This window comes from Podarcis vaucheri, assembly GCF_965113315.1.
Source record: "Podarcis vaucheri genome assembly, chromosome: 1".
Taxonomy (NCBI): domain Eukaryota; kingdom Metazoa; phylum Chordata; class Lepidosauria; order Squamata; family Lacertidae; genus Podarcis; species Podarcis vaucheri.
This window is the reverse complement of record NC_138759.1, coordinates 103,909,642-103,934,537: the sequence shown is the minus strand read 5'-3', so window position 1 is coordinate 103,934,537 and position 24,896 is coordinate 103,909,642. Positions and strand designations below refer to the sequence as shown.

At 43.2% G+C, this 24,896-nt stretch overlaps 1 long non-coding RNA gene across 1 annotated transcript in view; it reads left to right on the top strand.

The window, feature by feature from the left end:
• Positions 1-23,938, top strand: part of LOC309519235 — a 36,425-nt gene extending 12,487 nt beyond the window's left edge. The window contains exons 2-4 of the long non-coding RNA XR_014213760.1: positions 6,492-6,671; positions 22,432-22,667; positions 23,641-23,938. This is a non-coding gene — a long non-coding RNA (uncharacterized lncRNA). The remainder of the gene's footprint in view (positions 1-6,491; positions 6,672-22,431; positions 22,668-23,640) is intronic.
• Positions 23,939-24,896: the final 958 nt, after the last annotated feature.

Below are 24,896 nucleotides of genomic sequence, written 5' to 3'. Positions count from 1 at the left end.
CCGCGAGGGGGAAGACTCGGAGGTCTTCAGTTGGCGGCCACCCACGGGGAGCGACCTGTATCCAGCATTCCCTCCCATGATGATGGAGCGCCCAGCACCCACACCTGACAGCGGGGAGGGGGGAAGGGGGGGCTTCGAGGGGGGGATGGATGTCAGGGGTTCAGAAGCAGAGACGCAGAGAAGGGTGGAAACAGAGAGCGAGGGGGAGGAAGCCGAAGGGAGAATGAGTGATGATGACGACCCGAGATCTCCAAGCCTAAGCAGTGAGTCAGAGGACTCCCAAAAGGGAGCCCCAGTGAGCAGAGCAAGGGGGGGATCCGGGGGGACACCCCAGGAGGAAGGGAACAGAGGAGATTCAGAGAGCAGCAGCTGGAAGTCGGGACCCACGCTCATAACTGAGGGCGGCAGCAGCTGGAAGTCGGGACCCACGCTCAAGACTGAGAGCAGCAGGGAGGAAGGTAGCCAGGCATCGGGTTCCGGAGGCTGTCAGCAGGAGGGAGGGCACGAGTCAGGGGTGGTCACGCCCTCCTCAGAGAGCGAGGCAACGGTTAAGAGGAAAGTAGAGAGTTGGGCGCGCGCGCCAAGTTCAAATGCAGCGGAAGCTGGAGCAGTAAGCAGCCCGGAGAGTGAGCCAGGTCCTAAAGCCCGCCGCAAGGAGGCAGAAGGATCAGGGGGGTCAGCGTCAGAGGAGAGTAGAAGGGAGGAGGCCCAGGGGGGCAGAAGGACCCAGAGACGTAGGGAGAGGCGAAGGAGGTGGAGCAAGGCTAGGGTATTAAGCTGGTGTGCAAGAGGCGGGGACTCAGACGGGTCTTCGCCGACCTAGAGCAGAAGGTGTAGAGCTGCACGCTGCAGTTCGGAAATGAAACCTGTAACTCAATAAAGACTCTTTTAAAGTGGACGCTGTGTGGCGTGGTCCTATGTGAGCTGGGACCTGGTAGCAGCTCTGACAGATACGTTCTACTCATGTAGAAACACACTGATTCCCAGACTGTCCACAGGCCGGATTTAGAAGGCGAATGGGCCACATCCAGCCCCCGGGCCTTAGGTTGCCTACCCCTGTTCCAATGAGCACTGAATGCTGAATATCTCTTGGATAGAAGGCAAAATATGGAAAACTAGGAGTGGGTGGAACTGGAGTTTCCTAGAGAAGGGCATGGCTGGCCAGAACCAGTTGCAGGAGTGCCCCATAATGAAACGTTTTGTTGCAGGACTCGCTTGTAGTTTTGACGACCGAGAGGATTTTATTTTGTGGCTGGCATCTGGGAGTCTAGTCACCTTAACAGACCTCATTCATATAATAACATTTGCTTCTAGAAAAAGCACAAATTACCGTGAAGACATTAAAAGAGTCAATGCCTTCAAAAAACAATGATGGTATAGTGGTTAGCTCATAATATGCCCTGGATTGCCAGGTCATGTGTTAAATCCAGATGAGGGTCACTGATGCCTGGTGTTAGCCCAAATGAGTCCAATGTTAATACTGAGAAATCCTTGCAATGAGCTCGCCACCTGTCCAGTGTATTGCAGAAATCCTACTTGTATAGGTTCAGTTTAAACCTGATGCTTACTAGGAAGCTTAAATTGGAAGTAGGTAATCTGGCTTTTGATTTTCATTACTGCTTGCAAGTATTTAAACTCTTTCCTCTTCTACCTAGATTTTTATGTTTTAAAAGGCCCCAAATCCTTTTTTTTTTTTTTTTTTGCTATTATACACTGATATGAATATCTATGCTTTAAATATATTATCCATAACCCCATACCTTTCAGATCTATGTTATGTGATATGTTTGCAAACATGTACCTCTGGATAATTGTGCTATAATCAACCCCCACTTTCTGACAGGGGTAAACACCATAGATCTTGGTTTGATCTTGTCTGTATTTGGAATTAAATGTAGCATGTACACTTGTTTACTTCCCCTAGGCTTCTGTGTGTGCGCATGTGTGAAATTATATGCACTTAGTTCAAACTCAATATGCTACCACTGCAGCTGTGATTCTTGTTCCAGTTCCTGAAATGAAGATTTTTTTTTTCCAATTGGTACATATGATGATCTCTGTGTTCTGAGGGATAATCTCAGCAGTACTTACAATCCATAAGGATTCTCTCCCCACCCCCGTTTTGTTATCATATGTCCAAAGTTTCAACCCACTAAATACACACTTTTTGTAAGTGTATAATAGCTAACCTCAGGCCACTAATAGATTTAACCTTGCACGTTTTGTAGATCTTTTAAAGTGTTATGGTTTGAAGGTCAACTTCTCTGTCTTACTGTAAAGGAAAGCAAAGAAAGGAATAAAATTAGAAAGAATTAATTCTTCAAAAAGTTTATACAAATCAAAACCCTGCAGTTTCACACTGAGAACAAAAGAAGCATATTAAACACCAAAGTTTATCAAGACAAATTAGGTCCCAGTTTCAAATTTTCTTTAATCTTTTGCATCTGAACGTTTTTTTGCCTCATGCTGTTTTCCCTAGTTAAATGTTAAAATGAATTCTAGCCAATACCATTGACTTCCTCCTTTAAAAATATTGAGACACATAATAAAAAATTAATTACTTCCCCTAATTTCCGTGTGATTCTTTAAAAAGATGTAAAATTCATTTAAAGTAAGTGGTGACTTTGTCTTTGAAGATCACGACAATTAACATGGATCAAAGCGTAGGTTCTGTAACGATGATAGCTTATTAGCATAATGAAATTAACTTAGAGACAAGAATCTTTAATAGGTACAACAAAAACGCTTTAATAATACTTGAAGAAAATTATGTATTTGCTAGAAGTACAACAGTTTCAGACTTTCGATCCAATTAATAAGTTGTTAATTAGCTTTTTTCCCCAAACAATGTGCACTTTAAGTTAACATCTGGCCACTGGATAACACTGTTCTGTGGTACTTTTTGAGATGGACAGTAGAATTGTAAATCTGTTTTACTGGAAACACATTTTGGGGCTCATCTTTGGGAAACAGATCTCATATTCCATAATCTATTTCCTCCTATATCCAAGCCAATTAAAGGGGACGATTAATTCAATGATCTAGAGGGAGGAATGGGTAATGTCCTTAATTGTAGCTGTAGTGTCTGGTACATATGTCTGGGTTTATCTGTTATATAGTTTCTATATTCCACAGTTTGTGTGCTTTTATATGGTGCTTTTGTGCTCATACCTACTATGGAAGTAATTCTGCAATGAAAATACAAACACTTTCAAACATTTATCCAAACTTTTTTAAAACGTAAAAATGCCCGTTGGCTTTCATTTTTCAAATACTTCACAGAAGGTTTTGCTAAGAAGCTATCTACAGACTAGACTAAAAGCTGTTTGGGAGCAATGAACTTTTAGGATAACAGAGCAATTTAGCCCCTATGCCTTCTGCACGACATTATATATAAACATAAACTCTGTTCGCTTATTCTTTCTGATATGAAGAAAGGCATGGATGGAGGATTGGGTCCCTGCTGCAACCTCTATGCACTTATAGGCCCTTTGGTCACAGAACCTATCCAAAATCCATATCTTCTATTTGTCTAGGGCCTAGGCTAAAGAATCTTCATACAAGATCCTACATGCAGTGATATTGCTTCCTGCCCTCCCCCACCAACATGATGTGCTGTGTTTGCCTGTTAAGGATTAATCTGTAGCGCAGCAAAGTCAAATGCAGAGTCAAAATTCACAGTAAAAAAGAAAAACTTTACTGAGGCAAACAGACTTCTTTACAAACACTGTACAGTACAAACAATAATGGAAGAGAGCAAAGTAAAAAGAAGAGCACACTGAGCCCATGTATTTATCCTTCCTGGCTCCATGTGATCATGGTATCTCCCCTGCCAGGTAAGTATCCATGTGACTTCCTGTAATTGAAACAATGTCTGTATAAGGAATGAGTCAGAGTGAGTCAGCTAAAACAGGCTTCCTCAACCTCAGCCCTCCAGATGTTTTGAGACTACAATTCCCATCATCCCTGACCACTGGTCCTGCTAGCTAGGGATCATGGGAGTTGTAGGCCAAAAACATCTGGAAGGCCAAGGTTGAGGAAGCCTGAGCTAGAAGAATGAATCTGCACTTTTCAGCATTTTCCAACCCTTTACTGCTTCTGCTCTCAAAGACCTTTGTCACATGACATAATTTACCTACTGTAAATAGAGTACCAGGAATACAACGTTTTTAAACTACTGTGGATGGGATTCAATAAAGTTTTCCTCAGACTCACTGAAATCAATGGCCCTCAGCCACATCCATTAATTTCAGTAGGTTTACCCTTGAATAAAACTTAGTTGAATGCTGCCCTGCATTTATAAATCATTGCTATTTCCCTTTTTCAAAAATGACACAGTAAATTTATGATTGCTGAATTACCCCCAGCAGAATATTCTGCCTTTGTTGGCTTCTCATAGCAATGGAGCTATTCCCTGCAATCCAATAGCAGGCTATGTAGTGAGGCACCACTTTGGTCAATCATGTCAGTCATGTCCCCTGGAGAAAAGGAGTGAGGCAGAAGTGAAATCAGCATTGACCTCGCCACTACCCCCCTCCTTGCCTTCCGGTGAGCAGTAGCAACCTTCCCAACAGATTCCACCCCGCCCTCGTGGCACAGCTTGTTTCTTCCCAATATGCAAACTAAGCAGGTGAAACTATAAGATCCCGCTTTTGTATACATAACTGAGGTTGGTGGACCTCAACAGATCAGCATGGCTTCCTTTCAGTCTTTCAGTCCTTTGATTGAGAAAGTAATCAAACCTCATGTGGGCAAGACATTCCCACCAAGAGGCAAGTTCCAAACCAGAAAGGAGATCAACCCAATTGGTCTCCTTTTTACTATGAGAGAGGCCAACCACTGTCCTCCCCAGTGGCCACTTCTGCAACCAACACAACTGCTACAAGCAGGCCAAAGCAGTCTAGAGTAATACAATCTCTGCCTCTGATGGATTCTTCCGTCAACTGTGAAGTACCATGGGTGGAAGCAACGGAGTCATTAAAACAGTACAGTGCCATTAGCTTCTCATTGCAGAAACGGGGGAGCCAAATAGGTTACTTCAGCCACCAGCCCAACCAGCAGCAGCATCTGCACAAAAGCCAATAATGAGTTAATGTAGATTAATAGAGGGGTGTCTTCAACCTTAGCATTAGCAGTGCCAAAGACTCACACATGTGAAGAAATTGACTACGAAAAATCTTGATCAATTTCTACTAGAAGTCCAATTCCAAAATAATTTCTTGTAGTTGAGAAATATTTTAGGTCAGTTTTTCATTTCCTATTCCCTTTGAAATAACCCAATTTCCCTGTTAATATGTTGCTGTTGATGTTACTCCCTGCCTTCTGTGGCTGCTCTTAGTTGTGTCCTGGATTTGACTTTTCCCTGATGGCTCCATTCTTTTAATGCTGTTCTTTTCTGTTTTTGGAATAATTCATGTTGTGTGCTCCCATTTGCATGGAGTGAAAACAACCACAAGTAACTTTGAGGAGGATTTCATACACACACACACACACACACACACACACACACACACTTTTCCTGCCATAAACTAGTTTCAAGGAACTTCCACATTGGCCTTTGTGCTGGCATTGATGCTAGGCTAAGGTATCTAAATTTGGACCTTGTAAGCCCATAAACCATGCTCACATTAAGTAACAGGCCAAGCCTAGTTCAGGATTCCCATGGCTGGCATAACCATGAACAGCACAGACTAGATTGATGCACCATATCTGTAAACAGGAAAGCAAACGTCTCTTCCTGCACACACGAGTTGCCCATTTTGGTTCCTGGTTTTCCTGCAAACCAGCCTGAAACAAGGGATATCGCACAAAGACAAGCACCTCTTCTAGCAGGAAGAATGGGAAGCCATGAAAAGTATGACTGGGTATGGAGGATAAAGCTGTAAGGGAACCAGAGGCACCGAGTTGTGCCCAACACTGGGGAACCCCGGCATGTACCTATAACACGTGTGGCTGTTGCATTGTGAGGATGCCGAAAGTGGGAGGAGGCTGAGCGTGACTGGCCCTGTGGAGGAAGTGAGCTCAGTAGAAGGGGCAGACTGGGGCGAGGCATTATGGGACTTGTAGTCCCCACTCACCCTGCCCCGGAGGCTGGACTGGGAGGTGCTGCAGAGGCAGAGATGCCGCAGCAGCAGTGACAGGAAGGGGAGCTGTCCTGTTGCCGCCACTCCAGGTTTTGGGGGTTTGGGTATATGGTCACCTCCAACTCAAGAGGCCCGCGCTCAGCCTCCTCTGCCCCCTCAGCATGTGTGACTGTCACATCAGGAGGAAGCTGATAGTTGGAAGGAGGCCCCTCAGCCCTGGCCCAACAGACATGGAGGGGACTGAAGACCACCAGTTTTTCCAGGTTGGGCTGGAGAATTTGGTGAAATGGTGGCTGCCATTTCTTTGCCTGCAAATAGGATGGAGACTTTTGAAAGTCCACTTCTGCACAGCTCCAGTAGTAAATATAAACTAATGTCTTCCCATCCCCCCCCCCAGACTTCTTACAGGATCTCTTCTGAAAGCATTCCAAACAAGGATACAGCTACTACTGCAAAACATTTGTTCCACTGTCACCACTGCCAAGAAAGGACTGAAGCTGTGAAATCAAAACTTCAGAATCAAATTATGGAGTGAAAGCATTCCTGCAGTGCAAATCAGCTGTCGGGTGCTCTTTCCTTTGAGTGAAGGTAGGCTTGAGTGGGCAATGAGAGTAACTTGCCCAGATGCCCCCAGAAACCTAGCTCAGATTGCTTCAAAGGAGATTAAACAAATTCAGACAGTATAGGTCTGTTAAGCCTCCCTCAGCCTGAAGTTTTGGTGTCTTCCTGATGTTTTGAACTACAAGTCTCATCACCCTTGACAGTTGGCCATGCTGACCAGGACTGGTAAGAGCTGTGGTCCAACATGTGGAGGACACTAGGTTGAGGAAGTCAGATCTATTTGAGACAGCATACTTCTGAATGCCATGTGCTAGGGTTGACTGATACCTTCCCCATGCTTTAAACTACAACTCCCATAATCCCCTGAGCACTGGCCATGCTGGATAGGGCTGATGGGAGTTGCAGTTCAAACTTCATCTAGGGCACTACTTAAGAATCTTCCTCTGACTCCAAGCCACTATTTCAGAGCCCCAATAGTATTACCTTAGTTTTCTTTACTACAATGGACCAGATAGGATAATATACTTGTGCGGATTGCTGTCCTAAGCATGGGATTGTGGGGTTGAGAGAGAGACTGCACCTTTCTTTCCTCTGCACCCTCTGTAACTATCCTCTGAAGCAGCTGGGCATCCCCAGATTTGCATGCTATTTGAATGGGTTGTACGTGTGTAAAATCTGATGCGCAATGCCCCACATTCACAGCCAATTTCTCAATTTTATATGGGTTTCAATTATATAACCAGGGTCAATGCACAATGGTTTTCACATGCACTTTTTTGACTGAATAAGTATGGCAATGGCAATGGAAAAAAAGCAGGAAGACGGGGAAGGAGTCCTGTGTGTTACATAGCAAATCTGACAATACAGTCTGCCACCCACCTTCCATTTTACCAGCTAGGGTGTAGCTTGCAGCTTCGTTTCTAATACAAAAGGAATGTAATTGTTGAAATGTGTAGTTATTTAATCCCTCTGTATTTTTGTGTTATGTACTAGCATACCAAAAACAAAACAAAACATTGGGGGAAGCATGAAATAGACCATACAAGCTAGTGTACTACATTTCAGATATCGTTTAGTCCATGTTTTTAATGTAACGACTATACACATTTTCCAGTTAAGATGTGCAGAGCTGTAGTAGGATCAGGCTCCTGCTCTTGATTCCACTCCATACACACGTTGAGCATAACTTCTGGAAGGATCTGTCCATGTGCTCTGGAAAAGGCAAAGTCAGACCTGCATACAAACACACACACACAAACAAACACAAAGGCACATGTCTGTCTATGTGTATGGCATTAGAGAATATCACAGTCTGGCAACTGTACTCCTTACTGATCTTCCCAAGTACCACCAGCAAACATTCAATTGTGGAAAGATAGTTGTTAGGACACACGTGTGTTTGCACACGCACACACACACACACACACACACACACAAACCCCCCTACCCAATAGGTTTCTCAACTGACAGCTGTAATAAGAAAATCCTCTTGGGATGTCCCTCTTCCCCTTTCGTGGCTTAGCATCTGAATATTAACTTACAAGTATCAAAACAAACCTTAATCAGGCAAGTTTCTGCTATTCCCTTTAGGCCATGAAGAGACTGAAGGTGAGAGGAGAATAAACACTGGGTGGTATGGGACAGTAATTAACTCCAGGCGTAAGGTACTAAATAGCAAAATCCTTCAAATGCAGCTCACAGCCAGCTTTTCTTCTCTACGTTATAATAAGAAGGAAGTTGAATGGAACAAAAGCAGATTGGTTCTGAATGTCTAATGCAGCCTTGCAAATAACAACTCACAGTTACTAGCCCATTTTTAAAAAAACACAAAAAACTTTCCTGCTTGTCCACACACACTGATCTTCAGTTTTTTGTGTGGCTCTTGAACAGCTTTCCTATTTAATTGCCTGGAAGCCCGTCATAGGCAAGTGGCTGTTTGCAAACCTAGATTAATTCCATGGCCGTGGAATCTGTTACATAATGCTCCTAAAATGAATAATCCTGATCAGGGCTCCAGGCAGGTTGAAACAGGAATCCTGTAGTACTGTTCAGGCCTCTTTAGGCTGAAGCTTTTCAAGATGAACGAACACTCTTCCAGAATAAAAATGACTACATGGTTTTACAGTAAAGGGGCTACCTTGGACAACAGGAATCTGTCAGTGAAACAAGCAGACAGAATAGGGACTCATTTTTCTCTGAAGAATGTAGTGGTTGGTCAAATGGAATGCCATATGAAATGTTTTGCCCATTTTACATCTGAAAATCGTTTTATTAGTGTGAACAAGCTGCTTCTTTAATGGAGGAATCCTTAGTAAATCCTCGCCCAGGTATCTTTCCCTCTTTTTGGACTCACAACAAAGTGTGAGGGAGGACAAAAGCTCTCAGTTATTTTGCTTTTCCTTTCAACATAAATAGAAGGGTAAATGCTTGGTTTCATCATATGCAGAGCCCACATAATATTATCTGTCATGTGCAATTTTTGCAAAAGTACAGTTGAACAGGCAGAAATAACCTCAAGTGCTTTTTACAGACAGAGCTCATTCTTTTAAAAAGTATCTCTAAATGATGATGATGATGATCATAATAAGAAGCACCTGGGGGAAATTATGCCTCCACTACCCCTGGGTCTCCTCACATGAATATTCTTCATCTGGCCCCAGTTCTTGGCATGACTAAAGGCCCACTACGGGAGTCTGTATTCCTGAGATTTGTTCCACACTAAGAGCTAGCATAGAAATGTCTCACCAGCTCTTGATCTACAGCTAATAACAGGCACACGTATATTGAAAGTTGGATAGTGTTAGCAGAAATGCGGTTGACCTCATCACAGCCAATTCAATGTGTTGGAAAACTGGTCATTCTTGGGAAATAAGTGTAGGGCAGCCACTTGCTTAAGTTCTTGAAACTGCCCCCAACATAATGTGTTTCTCCCCAGGATTTCTGTTGGAATGATTCCTATGGGGAGAAGCTTGCAGGAAATGCCAGGGCTAGTAAAGCCTGAGAGTCCAGATGGATTCTTAAAGAAGGTTTGGAAAGCGGGAAACTGGGCTCCTGCTGTTTCCTGCTTATGGAAGATTCCTGAAAGATACATGTGGATTTACAGCCATGTGTGTTACTCCGTGGGAATGAAGCACTCCTGTGGAGGGTAGAAAAAAACTTTTTATTTTTTTCAGAATTGGCCCTCTGACAGTGCTTACTCACAAACGTGCGCATTGCCAAAATGGCAAACTAGTTTAGAGTTTGAGCTGCTTTTAACATCACCTCTTTCACTTTTGGCATCTGAAAAAAGTTCTAATAAAACAGTCTCAGAAGGGTTCCTTGCCTCAGGTTTTAAACAACTATAACGTGAGGCATCAGTCTTGGCAAACTTTAACCTGTTGATGGACTGGTGGCATTCCAGCACCCTTGGGTTGGTATACAGATTCCTATAATTTCCAAGAAACCATTATTGGCATAACAAATCAATCAGTACTATGCCCAGAAATGAGGAAAGCAGCAGTGTGCTTGAACAGTGTGCTTCACTTCCTCTGACCAAGAGGCAGTTGTGGATTTTTGCTGTCCTGAGCCTCGGATGATCTGAAATATGTCCTGTAGAGGCTGGGGAAGCAGAATCAGAAACTCATGTTTTTAGCTTTCCTCAGGTCTGTGTTGACATGCAAACTGGGATTGTTGAGGATTTCAGAAAGATCAGTTGATTGCAAAGCCCAGTGTGGCTGATTCTAAGCGCTTGGAACAATAATTCACCAAAAATGAATTTGCTTATATTTTATGGCACTGGAAACTAAAGCAAGTAAAGAGTTCTCGTTTCAGGACATACCCTTCTTGCATTTTCTAAATGAGAGGCTTTCGGGAGAATCGCAACCATATAAGCCACGTGAAGAAAGCACTCCCAAATTCTCTACATGCAGAGTAGACTTTCCTCAACAGCAGGATTTAAGGCTTCTGGTGTAAACTGCTTCCTCAGCTGCTTTCCACATCTCCTTGGTATTGCTGCCCATTGTGTTCAAAGAGGCCAAAGGAGTGACAAGTTTTATTACTGCTATAAGGAATGCCACAGAAATGGGACATAGTTCCCAAACTGAAACATTTCTTCATTATTTTGTAATGCTGGGATTCTATCATTATTGCACTACTTGGCACATGTACACCTGGAAAGAATGAGTGACTCCCAATATTTCATCTTGAATTTGCTTCTCTTCTCTCCCACACAAAAAATGGACATGCTGAGAAGGATTTCTGGGCTGCAATATAGGGGAAGTTTGTTCATTCTCCACCTTGATGGAAGAAGTATAGCTCTAAAAGGACTTTCATTTTTTTGGCTGGATTCATAGTGGCTGAACTGAGATCAGATTTTTGGCTCAGATGAATGACGGGTTTATATATTACAGGATAACATTGATTTTGCTTCATAGTTTTTGAGGATTATTTTTTTTCCTGTGAATTTCCCCTTTTGAATGAGAGACTGATTTGTTCTATGGGAGCCGAATTGTATTTCAAGCTACATGTTTATTTCAATCAGGGCAAAGCATTTAATAGAAAGTTTTCAGTCCTAGCATTCTTTTTCATTTTCATGCTGTCCTCATCCAACATGGCTGTAGCATGGCTAAGGTCCAGTTATGTTACGGATTAAAGGTATGTATGTAAAGCACCACTGGATGGTTAAGTCCAGTCAAAGGTGACTATGGGGTGCAGCGATCATCTCGCTTTTCAGACTAAGGGAGTCAGCGTTTGTCCACAGACAGCTTTCCAGGTCATGTGGCCAGCATGACTAAACCGTTTCTGGCACAATGGAACACCATGATGAGTGCCAGAGCGCACGGAAACACTGTTTACCTTCCTTCCACGGTGGTACGTATTTATCTACTTGTACTGGCATGCTTTCAAACTTCTAGGTTGGCAGAAGCTGGAACAGAGCTCACCCCGTTGCAGGGATTCGAACTGCTGACGTTCCAATCAGCAAGCCCAAGAGGCTCAGTGGTTTAAACCACTGCTCTACCCAAGTCCCCTAACCCATGTTACGGATTAGGAATGCAGGGCTGCATGACTCTAGGACTTTTTTTTCCAGAGCCGGAGTGATAATATCTGCTGCAGTAGGACAAGCAGACTCCTGTGAATGTGCTACAGCCACAGCCCCACCTCCTCCTCAGCTGCCTCTTCTTCCTCTCTCCCACTCAAGCCTGTTGCTTGTTCAGCATCCAACCATGTGTCTCCTCATGAAATCAGCTCTATGGTTACAAGGGGAGCTAACATTAGACTAAAGCAAGGGACCTAAGAGGAGAAGAAGAGAAATGGGGGGAAACCTCTAGCCTTCCTCAACCTACCTGCAAATAGACAGGTGAGAGAGAGAGAGAGAGAGAGAGAGAGAGAGAGAGAGAGAGAGACATATTTGTTAGGGTTTTGCAGCCAGGGCTACAAATGGTTTCAGATTTCACATTTACCTTGTAACACAGCAACATTTAATCTATTTGTAGCATTCTGATGATGTCACCTATTTTTTCCATAAATTCTTAAGCAACCACAGTTAGGCTGATTAATCCCAAATTATTTTCCTGCCACCACATTTCACCTTCTGCCCTCTCTTAATTTGTTCTCTCAGAACAGCTGGATGTGTCCACTGGTTTTGATGAACAGAAAGTTCTGTTCTTTTTCATGCAAACCCTTTTCTCCACACACAGAGTTCTCTTACTAGTTTTTTTGCTTTGCTTTGTTGTTGTTTTCTGTTCAAACTGTCTTTTGTCTTCTGCTCCTATTCAGTCATTGCCAGACCACGGGCACTTAACCACTACCAGGGATAGGAAACCAGTGGACCACCAGATGTTTCAGAACTTCCACTGCCATTCATCCCAGCCTCCATGGCCAATAGCCAGGGATTATGGGACTTGCAGTCCAGAAACATCTGAAGGGTCCAAGGTTATCCATCCCTGACATGATCAGCTCTTTCATCTCCCCATCTCTTGCAGAAACTTCCAGGAAATTACTTGAACTTTTTGTCCTGCCACCTCTTCTTTCTTTGGTCAGTTCAGTGGCAAAGTACACATATGATGGAGATTCATAAATGCATCTCTATCTCTTTAAAACATTTTCCAATAGCATCCATGGGAGCAGTCCACTTCAGATTAAGATTGTGGCATGAGAGAGTGGGGTTCAACTCATGCCATTTCCTTGATTTAGAAATCCCCCTCAAGTGAAGCTATAATTTTTACCAATAGAAGAAGAAAAAACATATTCTAGGTTTATTTTTTGTGCCTGGCTGAATTCCAGTTCATCACATAGTTTAGCCCACAGATTGTCCCTCCCAAACACATCTCCTTCCTCTTCCCCTATTCCAGCTTAGAGATAGATAACAGTTTTTCAGAGTGAAGGGTTTGTGAAACATCTAGTTGGCAAACATGTTTGGGAGTTTTGCATTGCTTCAAATATCTCCGGGACCAAGATTGATAGGACGAGAAATTTCAGTTATCATAAACGTATTGTCACAACTATTATCTATACTGTTTTGATGCATCAGTTGTGGATGAACAGACCAGAACAAGACTAAAGTGTGGTGGGTCCTTATCCAAGAGATGTTGCTATCAGATGACACAACCTTGACACTCCAAAGTAGCTCTACAGAGACTCATCAACCATTTTGTCCAAGCCTGCAGGGTGTTCGGCCTTACCATCAGCCTGACAAAAAACAGCATCCTGGGTCAAGACATCACCAGCACCCCATGCATCAGCATTGGTGATCATATACTCTGTGTTACAAAGATGTCTGCAAACGTGACATGATGCAAACATCAACCCCACCGTGTGAGAATCCATTGCAGACAGATGACTGGAGACAGGCAGTCAGGTTGTGTATTCATAGCAGTGACCAGAGGAGGAATGACCACACTGGGAGGAGCCCATAGAGAAGAAATGCCATGGTACATCTGCAGCAGCACAACCAGATGCCTTCATCTGCCCCAACTAAACATCTATCTCCCATATTGGTCTGCACAGATACAGCAGATGCTGCAAGCTTCCAACAGTTTGACTTCACCCCCAAAGGCGCACTCCTACATTGTTTCTTGAGACAGACGGATGCCAACAAGAAGTTTGGGATAATGGGTCAGAAAGGGAATGTATCTCCTTTCCCTCCCCCTCCCCCCCCCAAAGAGCGTTCAGATTTTCTTTTTCCTTCCTTTGGGGCATCAGAAATTTAAAACAGAATGAGGGGTGGAGTAGAGTTGTAGTCAATAAAAAGGCCTTTGAGAAGATTAACCAAAAATCTGCTTAATGCCTAATAGCCATTTCCTAACCACATTACGGTTATTACCCCTGAGTGCTGTGGTTTTCTTTCCTTTTCTTAAGTCTTCCCTGCGAGTGTGTGGCATGCCTCACTTGTCTGAGTCATCTGTTCTGCAAACACCCTTAAGCAGTGCATCTTCCTCTCCTGGCTCTTTGCTGTGGATTTCATCGGTTGGGTGATGTGAACCCAGACCTGCCTTACTCAACGGCCACCATGCACCCAATGGCCTTCTGGACCTTTCCAACCTGATGATTCTAATTATTCTCCAGATGGGAGAGCTATTCATTTCCTTGGAAGAGCAACTCTGCCGTTTGAGGCTGCCTTTATAGGACTCGAAATTTCAGACATATGACTTTGCTGGCACCTGGTCCTGCTCTTTGAAAGACCATAAGAAAGAAATGAACTGCTTTTACGGGTTGCCAGTGCCTCTTCGCCCCCACCCACCCCCTGTTTGCAAACATTTCTTTAGCCGGTTGTGAAATAGCGCTAATAGTCACCAGCTAATATAATGAAAAGCAAACAGTTCTGATTTCCCAGTGTGGGTGGAAGGAACCTAGAGCACTGGTTTTGCTCTCAACAGTCAGAAAACTCTGCCATCTCTGAGCTGTTTAATTATTGAAATGAGCTGTAACAGGACACTGGGTTGTTGCCGAGGTCACTGTAGACTACTGGAAGTCAACTGACAAGCCGTTCTTGAGAGAGGGCCTTCAAAGCCTGGGGCACTGTTTTAAAACCCACACACTGTTTCTCAAGCATTCAATCGCCGATAGGTAGTCTGATAAGTGGGACTGATTTGCATCGGGGAGGTCCAGTGGTGCTTTTCTTTTTTCTTTGAGGTTTTGTTTTAAGACAAGCCAAAATACGCTCAAGTGGTCACCGTGATGCTGTGATTCCCATGCCCTGTCACATTCCTTCAGAGAAGATCCCAGGCTTTTATCCCCCCCCCCCTTCCAGTTCACCCATCCCTCCCTCTGACCACGTGCCATCCAGGATGTAGACAAATTAATTCCAAGTGACCTACGTATGTGGGAGTGGACTATTTGGAAGCAAACAAGGAGGGAGGGAGAGGACGTATCTCTTGCCTTAACATTTTCATTAGTTCGTTCCCTGGATACAGTTTATTCGTGGCAATAAAAATTAAAAAGCTACACATTGTGTGATTCTGGAACAGTCTCGCTGCATTTTGTGTTGGGGGGGGAATAGAGTCAGTCGTTTAACATATTTATGGTAATGCTGAACCGAAAGTCTCCTAGTAAGAATCTGGAGGTTAAAATCCTAGAACTGTATAGTTGGAAGGAAAACCACGAGTAATTTAGTCCTACTCTCTGCAATGCAGGATTGGCCAGGGCGGCAGTGAGGTTGGCTGAAAGTGGATGAAGGGAGACCTCAGAGGCATATGGGGAAAATTTACTCAAAGATTGGGGGGGGGGTTACCCTGTCACAATGGCTTCTTTCCACCCCTTCGTTTTTGAAAAAAAATCAATAGTTTTTATTTTTTAAAAAAATGCTCTTCTGCTGCTGCCACTGCCATACACAAAACCACAGAAAGCTATGCAAGGAAGAAGAGGATGGAGTCTGCTGTACTCAGGTAAATTTCCCACAGTCCTTGGGGGGGAATTTTCACCTACCCCCTAAGTGCAAGTATTTCTGCTTGCACAATGGAAATTTCCCCATTCTCCACCACCTGGTGTACCTTCTACATATGTTTTGGAGGTTTTCCAAACCCTTTGGAGCAGCTTTCCAGAGGATGTGGGGTGCTTGCAGTAGGAGGAGAGTGAGGAAAGTTATTGTGCAAGCACATGTCCTTGACTCTGGCTACTCTGGCCTAGTTCTAAGATAAATAGGAGGAGGAGGAGGAGTTTGGATTTGATATCCTGCTTTATCATTACCCGAAGGAGTCTCAAAGCGGCTAACATTCTTCTTTCCCTTCCTCCCCCACAACAAACACTCTGTGAGGTGAGTGGGGCTGAGAGACTTCACAGAAGTGTGACTGGCCCAAGGTCACCCAGCAGCTGCATGTGGAGGAGCGGAGACACGAATCTGGTTCCCCATATTACGAGTCTATCGCTCTTAACTACTACACCACACTGGTGTATAGCAAAACTATAACCCTTTACAGGTTATGTATGAAGGTTAAATAACCACATGTGAGGGGGGGGGCACGGAGAGGTGCTAATTCCACCCTGTCACCATTCCAGTTGCCCTCCACAAGTTTGAAGGGGAGGGGTCCTGTATTTGTAGAGGCTCCTTGTGCATTTTAAAACCCTTGCTTTTCAAAGCTTTAAAATTGTAGGGGGAGCCTCCAGAAGGATCCCTGCTTTAGAAGATCCTGGAGGGCTCACAAAAAGTGACAAGAGCACAGACAAGGTCAGAGCTGGCACACTAATCCTCACAGCCCCCTCATGTGTTGGCTTAGAACTAATACAGAATGTCTGAAGAGGGCTCAAGACCGTTGCCCGTGGGCCAGTGGCCTAGAGGAAAAGAGATCTGGTCCCAGCACCCAGGCACTGCAGGCCTATTACATTGGCGCTACGGCATTTGTGCCACATCTCACTATCGCATCATCATAGGAACGGGTTATACAAATGTTTAAAAGTTAGTTTCTCATTGCAGGTGGACTAATAAAACCCTGCATCTGTACAAGAGGAGAGGGAAAACACCATCTTTCCACACAATGAGATTTAGAGAAAATTAGGGGGAAATGCAATTTCAGAATCTTCTCAAAAAGTAATGAACCTGTGGTTGTTTGACGGTACAGTAAAGTCTTCCAGGTTATCTAGGTGTGTGACATCAAGCTATGTGTCCACATTGGAACTTCTGTTGGACACTGGAGCTGTCGAACAAAGCCTTGAAGCCATGGAGGAGTGTACTGCAGTGCAACTATGTGCCAGCTCGGCATCTTCCTGGTGTCTATGAATGGGTCTACACTTTGAAAACCAATGGGTTCCTCGTGAAAGCACAAATCCTGCAGACTTTGCTGTATCCCTAAGTAACTCCTACGGCTCATTGATTAATATTTTGGAGGTCCTGCCCTAGATAAATGAGATTGCCTTTAGGTTTTGACCCCGGCAAAGGGTAATGATTATTTTGATCGCGTGCACACTTCAATCCTGCGTCTCAAAATAAAATAAAATTACATTAGAGCTTTATAATATCTGCAGAGCAGTAGGGAGTGTGCCAGGATTGGAGTGCTAAGGCGCTCATTTAGGACTCGTACATCCGGCTCAGTGCTCGAATGAATCTGCACATTCTAGATATACTTAATAAAAAAAAACCCACAACAGTGCAAAAAGTCACTCCAGTAGCCCACAAAAGCTCAAGAATGCACCTCGTTCATTTATTGAATTTTGTACTTACAACTTCTAAACACATCCCACATCCTGAGAAGTTCCAAAGTGATGGTAGTACACTTACTATACAATGGGATATATGTTTCGTTTATGTTCAATGTCCAAGCCACACATTAAGCAAGACCACATTTTACCTCTTGTCTTTCCCCTCAACCGTAGTTTGGGATTCCCCTCCTCCCAAAGGTTTTAGCTCAGCACTGAATTTTGCACTTTTCAGGTCTGCCTATTAAAGGCAATAACGACCCGTATATATTTAGTTTTTCAAAGGAAATTAGGGTAACCTGATTTTTATTATTCCCCTAAGTCCTACAATCTCCAGAGTAATAACTTTTCCTGTTCTCTAATTTACTTTTACATTGCTGGAAACATTTACCATTTAGCTCAGAATCTCCCATGACCAATTGGGGCCTGGTGTTTGCTAGGTTCTGTGGAATGTAAGGCCTTCTTTGCACAAGTTTACAAGAGACATAAAGGAGCTAATCTCTTTGTAAATTATGTGAACTGGAGTAAGTTCAATGCTTCATTCCCCCAGGTACCCAGTGACCACTCTTTGTCCCTGTTATTTAATCTGACAGTTAACCTTTCAAGGGCTGGTAGTCATTTTAGATTAACCTTTGTTTCTTAAAAAAAATTAGCAGGCAATTTCCTTCTGGTTAATTTTTTTGTTAATTGCTAATTTTTCCATAAGCATCTGATGGTCACCTCAATTCCTAAACTTCCATGCACTGTGATGTGCTATAGTTTTTGCTAATCTTATTGTTTTTGCTTGGTAAGAACTAGGGAGAAAATGTTTTTTAATGATATACATGTATTTATGGCATAATTTCCATTTATGATAAAAATTAATCCAGAAACCATTTCATATGCTAGAGATAGCACGTTAGACACAAAAATGAGTTTTTATAACAGATAGCCATCTCGAGAACACCAGAATCTTAGTAATTTATCAGTTTTCCTTTTAATTAAAACTCAAGTATAGTTTATGCACTGTTTGATTCAATGTCAACATATGGGATGCTTGCAAAGGGGGGGGGTGTCTGGCTTTCTGCTATATTTGCTGCAGTTTTCAGGACGACCAAGTTTGATGGGGTTTTCTAAATTACACTGCTGTTGCCTCAACATTCTCCACTTAAAGCTCTTCCTTGTTATTTATATTTTATAAAAGCTTTTGACAGAGGTTAAACTCTTTTTTTGCATGAAATACCGAAATGAGAAACATTTGAATCATGCTCTTTGGTACCTGCTTCCTGCCTCCTCCACAGACCTTTTTTCTCCTTACCTGCTTTTATGGCATTCAGTTTCTTCAGTGAAATAAGTGAATGAAAATAAGAACAAAGAGTGTGTACTTGCACACACAGAGAGATTACAGAGTGAGATGGGGGAATATTCACATATACATCTCATTTGATTCATTCAAGGTCTGTAAATGGACACATGGCAAATTGGTTGATTTCAGCCCAAAGTAGACATCATACACAAATGAGTGAATCATGGATAGGGTGCCTATTACCCTGGGTATGTTGTTGGACGTCAGCTGCCAACAACCCCAGTCTATATGGCCAATAAAATGGTTGGAGTTGTAGTCTGGCAATATCTGGAGGGGATCATAAGACCCACCCCCTCCTTGATTTACAACAACCACCAATAATTGGTGGCCACCAATAATTAAACCCAAATCCTTCAGTGTTTGAAGCTTCCTTACTACAGTGGTAACTTGGTTTATGAACTTAATCCGTTCCGGAAGTCCGTTCTCAAACCGAAACCATTCTTAAACCAAGGTGCACTTTCCCTAACAAGGCCTCCCACTGCCGGTGCCCTTCCAATGTTCGGATTTCGTTCTTAGACTGAGGTAAAGTTCTCAAACCAGGACACTATTACCAGTTTTGCAGAGTTTGTAAACTGAATCGTTCTTAAACTGAACTGCTCTTAAACCAGGTACCACTGTACTTCCCTTCCCTTTTTTATCCATTGTTGCCTTTACTGAATAAGCATGCATAGGGCCAGACACTTTATTTTGCAATAGACAAATCTGAGGTGTAGAGAGGGGTGGAGACATCTGTCAAGGAAGAATAAGCAACACACACACACAATTTTAATTTGGTAAATATTATTAATTCCTTCAAGACTACAGAGTGGTGTCTACGGATTAGAAATTTAAACAATTAAAATTGTCCTCCAGCACTAGGTTTTTTGGGGGGTTCTTTTTTAACCAACATCTTCATACATCCCTATTAAGTGCATAATGTCAAGGCCCTGTGAAAAGAGCGGGATTTGACTGAAAATTACACTTCTGTTCCTTCATGTCAGCTCTACCTCTTGCTCAAGCGATTCCTGCTACACCTCCATCTTGTCACTTTTGGTTTATACTGGTAATCTGCATCAGCCAATTATACACAGCTTAACAATTACTCTTACAAAATGCTTAATGTCTGATATCCAGGACATAAGGTTACGTTAATATAATCTAACACATATTGAGGAAGCCTACCACACACAGATCTTGCCAATTAGTGCACAATTTTAACAAATCAACATTCATGCAATTAATAGAACACTTCATATTCCCTCTAATTTTGAGCTCTGCATGGGAATATGTTATCAGGAAGGAATGCAGAATCATTTATTTATACCTGATATGTGTTCCACATGTACTGTGGAGTTGTTAAGAATTAGACTAGAAGTGCAGAAAGCACAGTTTTGTTGAGCCAACACTTAATAACCAACATGCCATTGTCAAGGCGAATTCACACTTGGAATTTATATAATGGCCACCATATGATGAAATGTAGCCAAACTTGTCATGTGGGCAGTGCTTTGTTTGGTAAAAAAACATATGCCAATACTCATATATTGATAATAGTGCTGTGGGTTCCAGCACAAAATGGCTGCCATGGGCAGCAAAAAGAAGTGCTGTTATTCTATACTGGTGAGTACTGTCTCAAAAAAATATCTGCACATAGGTTTCACCTTCAAGTGTTAGGCAATTTACTGAAGTGTAATTGAAATTGTTCATGACAATTCATCATGTGGTGTGATGACTGACTAAAAATTTCACACAATCGTGGTATCAAGTGATAACTGCACATATATGGATAACGTGATTTTTTGTGAACAGTCTATACATTCAGAAAACTTAGGAATCATTTATTTTATTCAAAAGATTTGTATATAGCTTTTCTACTTTGAAAATATACAATGTGACATGGTTCTGCTGTGACTGCACCACCTCAAATTGCAGGGGAGATATGGCCAAATGCTTTTTGCATAACACAAACTCCCTGCCCATGGAAAGTTAGCATATTGGTGAGGAGGGTTACAGTCAAACCTTGGCTCCTGAACGCCTCCATTACCATGCGTTTTGGCTCCCGAATGCCGAAAACCCAGAAGTGTTCCGGTTTTTGAATGTTTTTCAGAAGTTAAACGTCCTACGCGGCTACCACTTTAGTGCAGGAAGCTCCTGCAGCCAATCGGAAGTTGTGCCTCGGTTGTCTAATATTTCAGAAGCTGAATGGACTTCCAGAATGGATTAAGTTCAACAACCAAGGTTTGACTGTATATCAAACTGTTTCTGTGTTTTTAATGTGGAGAAACATTCAAATACTTGCAAACCTCCGCTATTGTCAGGTACAGTTCCAGAAGAACCACAGGTACACTTTTTCAGGACATGAACTGGCTCTTTGCTTGTGAACACAGCCTAACCAATGACTGCAGTTGTGTATTAATAGTTTTTCATTTTCCATCCAAGGGATGGCATCAGGGGTCAGCCTCCTTGCCCTGCTGCCAGTTCATTTGTCACTTGTAAGCAACTGAAAGGAGCAGAACCTTCACTCCCCTTGCTCTCTCCCATCTGGAGTGCTATGTGGATTGGGAGATGGGTCTAAAGGACAGCAGCAACAGCAAGGAGGAGGTGGTCCATCATGCTCAAAGACTCATAACTTGGCGCCACCATCATTATTTTTGTTCACATGCATATATTTAAAAGATCTGCCACTTTACATGGCAATGCCCTTTCAAGGTGGTATACTGAAATAAAAGTATAATTCAATAAAGACTCTCCTCCTGCAAGAGAGGGGAGTGGTTGTGGTCGGGAGCCGGACTCCGCCTCAAGCAGGGGGCATTAGCCCCCTGCCTCCCACTCACCTGGCTGGCCTACGCCCACGGGCAGGCACCCAACCAGGTGCCTGCAAGGGGGCGTGTTTAGCAGCCCAAATTGCTGCGGCACCAGCCTTCCGGCCTCACTTTTCGTCATCCCGTCGCGAGTCACCCACCCTCCACTCCCTTAGAGCTCAGGGTCTCAGTTTTCTTTTGACCTTGCTATGGACCTTAGGTTGGTCGCCCTGGTTGTCCGGGGGGGGGGGGCTGGTAGGAATTTTTCCATTTGGCATTAGGCTTTTTGGTTTTTTCGCCTACCTCGTAGCAATCGTCACAACTTTCGTGGTATTGGTGGGTAGGTTAGGCATTGGAATAATGTGTTGTGGTGTGTTGAAGGGCTAGGTGTGGCCATCGCCTATGCCTTCAATTTTTGGGTATTCTGTTAAAGGAATCTGGCGGTCGTGTATTCTGTCCGATGCCTGCTTGGCGGGAGGCCATGGCACGACCCTCGGTGACATCAGGGGAGAGCCTATAGTTGGATTAGCATCAACAGGCTCCACCTACTGGTGAATAAACCCCCCTGTTTCAGACTCGCCCCTCTCTGAGGGGGTGGAGTCAGCTGACGTAATCCAGTGCCTAAGCCAATACCTTTTCACTTGCTGTAATCAATAAAGTTGTGGCCTTTTCTTGCCCATTAACCTTATATCACGTGTCCTCGTGTTTTCATTCCACTACGCAGGGATCGGGTCCTTGAACCACAATGTCACATCCAAACACCAGTCTCAATGCCAGCCAGCAGGCAATAACAACAGATTAATCAACTTCATTTTGTGCCGCTTTTTAGACTTGGATGTATGTACATTGCCACAAACGAAACAACCAGCAGATTAAAAATCTAAAGCAATATATATATATTAAAACCCAGTTAAAACAGATAGCCTTCAATGCCTTTTTGAAGACTAGCACTGATGTGACCAGCCACATAGTCCTTGGGAGGGGATTCCATTAAAATAGGTACCACAACTAGAAAGGACTTGTCTCTATTGTTTACCAGTCCTTCTGCTCTTAACAGCAGGACAATACGCATGGACACATGGATGAAGGTGATCCATAAGAATCCATAAGAGCTCTGTTGGATCAGGTCAAAGGCCCATCCAGCCTAGCATCCTGCTTTCCATTATCCAACCAGATGTATATGGGAAGCCTTCAAGCAAGACCCGAGTGCAACAAAACTTCCTCTTCTTGTGATTCCCATGAACTGTTATACAGAGGCCTCTGACAGTACAGGCAGAAGAAAAAGCTTTAAAGGTAGGATTGCCATACGTCAAGGAAAATCCTGACATGTCCTGGTTTTCGGGTGTAAAAATGGCATCAGAGGGGAATTTTTGCAAACTGGCAAAATGTCAGGGGGAAAACATTTTGGGGGTTTGCTACTCTTTGAATAAGGGACACGGGTGGCACGGTGGTCTAAACAGCAGAGCCTAGGACTTGCCGATCAGAAGGTCGGCGGTTCGAATCCCCGCAACGGGGTGAGCTCCCGTTGCTCGGTCCCTGCTCCTGCCAACCTAGCAGTTCGAAAGCACCTCAAAAGTGCAAGTAGATAAATAGGTACCACTCCGTCAGGAAGGTAAACGGCGTTTCCATGCACTGCTCTGGTTCACCAGAAGCAGCTTAGTCATTCTGGCCACATGACCCGGAAGCTGTACGCCGGCTCCCTCAGCCAATAAAGCAAGATGAGCGCCGCAACCCCAGAGTTGGTCACGACTGGACCTAATGGTCAGGGGTCCCTTTACCCTTTACCTTACTCTTTGAACGGGGCCTGAAAACATACTGGTAACCAGTGCAACTGCTACAGTATCACAATATGATCCTACCATCTGTCCCCAAAAGAGCAATCAAGTGGCCATATTTATGTACCAGTTAAAGTTTCTGAATCGTCTTCAAAGGCAATTTCACATGGAGTACACCACTCTAGTCTGGATATGAGTGTTTGCATGATTGAGGCGACATACATGTGTGTGTGTGTGTGTGTGTGTCAGAGAGAGAGAGAGAGAGAGAGAGAGAGAGAGAGAATATAAGAAACATTCTATTGCCTTCATCTCATTAATTTCTCCACAACAGAGTGGGATTGACAAACAGAACTGATGGGAAAGCTTTTTCAGGAACGGGGGAGCATGGCAGAAAACCCAGAGATGCAAGCAAAAGAATGGAGCAAGAGAAGACAGCACTGGTGCCTGAACCAATTTCACCACATGCTTTTCCTTCCTTCTTCTTGTGATAGGCTAGCCTCATCCATAGGCTCACCATATATCTCTTCAGTGAGATTGTTAAAGAGCTGTTTTATGCCTCAGCCTCCCCTGCCGCCACTGCCAATAGTAGAAACCGATGAAGCTGCAAGGACTGCAGATGTAGCCGGTAAATCATTTTGAATTTTCCTCTTTCAGGATGAACTCCTGAGAGAATTCAGGCTTAGCACACTACTGACATGTTATTTATGTGTTGCTTACAGAACGGGAGTATAGTGAAGATTTCCTGTGTATAAACTGTATGCATTAAACATGTCAAAAATGCAGTTGCAATTTATTTTCCCATCACCGTCTTGCTGGAAGAATGTTGACGTTCGCAACACTATGGCTTTTAGTTCTCAAAGACACGTGAGCCTCGGTCTCCTGGGGAGGAAGCAAAGGTATTGTATTTGCGGTGCATTCACATCTTCCATATACCTTTTCTAGCTACCCCTGACCTCAATAATTTTTTGTAATGGTGTTTGTCATGGAAAGTTTAATAAGAGTTGGGTGACAGTTTCATTTAGAAGTTGTCTAGAAGTTTACGCAGACTTGGGTTTTAATTAGCCATGTGTCCATGGTGACATCACTCCACACTGTATGACACGTGTTCAAATGCTAACTCTTAATTAGACCACCCTGTTCCCTACTATCATTTATCATGAGAGCAGCCATAATCCAACAGGCCAGTTTACTTTATGTTTCTCTAGGACAAAAAAGTGATCACTGTCCAATAATGCGTAACTTGATTGTGTCTGTCAATAAACTCTAAAATTAATAATAATAATAATAATAATAATAATAATAATAATAATAATTACTACTACTACTACTACTACTTCTGGGGATTTCCTGTCTAGGATATACAGATACAGAGATTGCTGGCCACATTTTAAATGGATGTTTCCTACTTTATATACCACTTCAATCACACACAAGCTTTTTCAATATACAGATATATGTGTGTAGACAAAACTTATACTTTTCAACACTTGTTAAAGTACTCTGACAAAGTATCCTTAGTCTAGTCCTCCCAAGTGTTACTAAACAATGTTTTCGCCTACAAATGAATTCTATAGTACATTCCTGTGCATGTTTACTTGGAAATTAAATTGCCTCAAATCTGTCCTCAAAATTGACTCTTTCAATTATGAGCTCTGAGTTTCTATCTCTCTCTGGAACCATGCCCTAAGTATGTATTGCTTAAACAAAAAGTATGCATTTTCTTTCCCTGTTTTCTCCTGCCTCTACT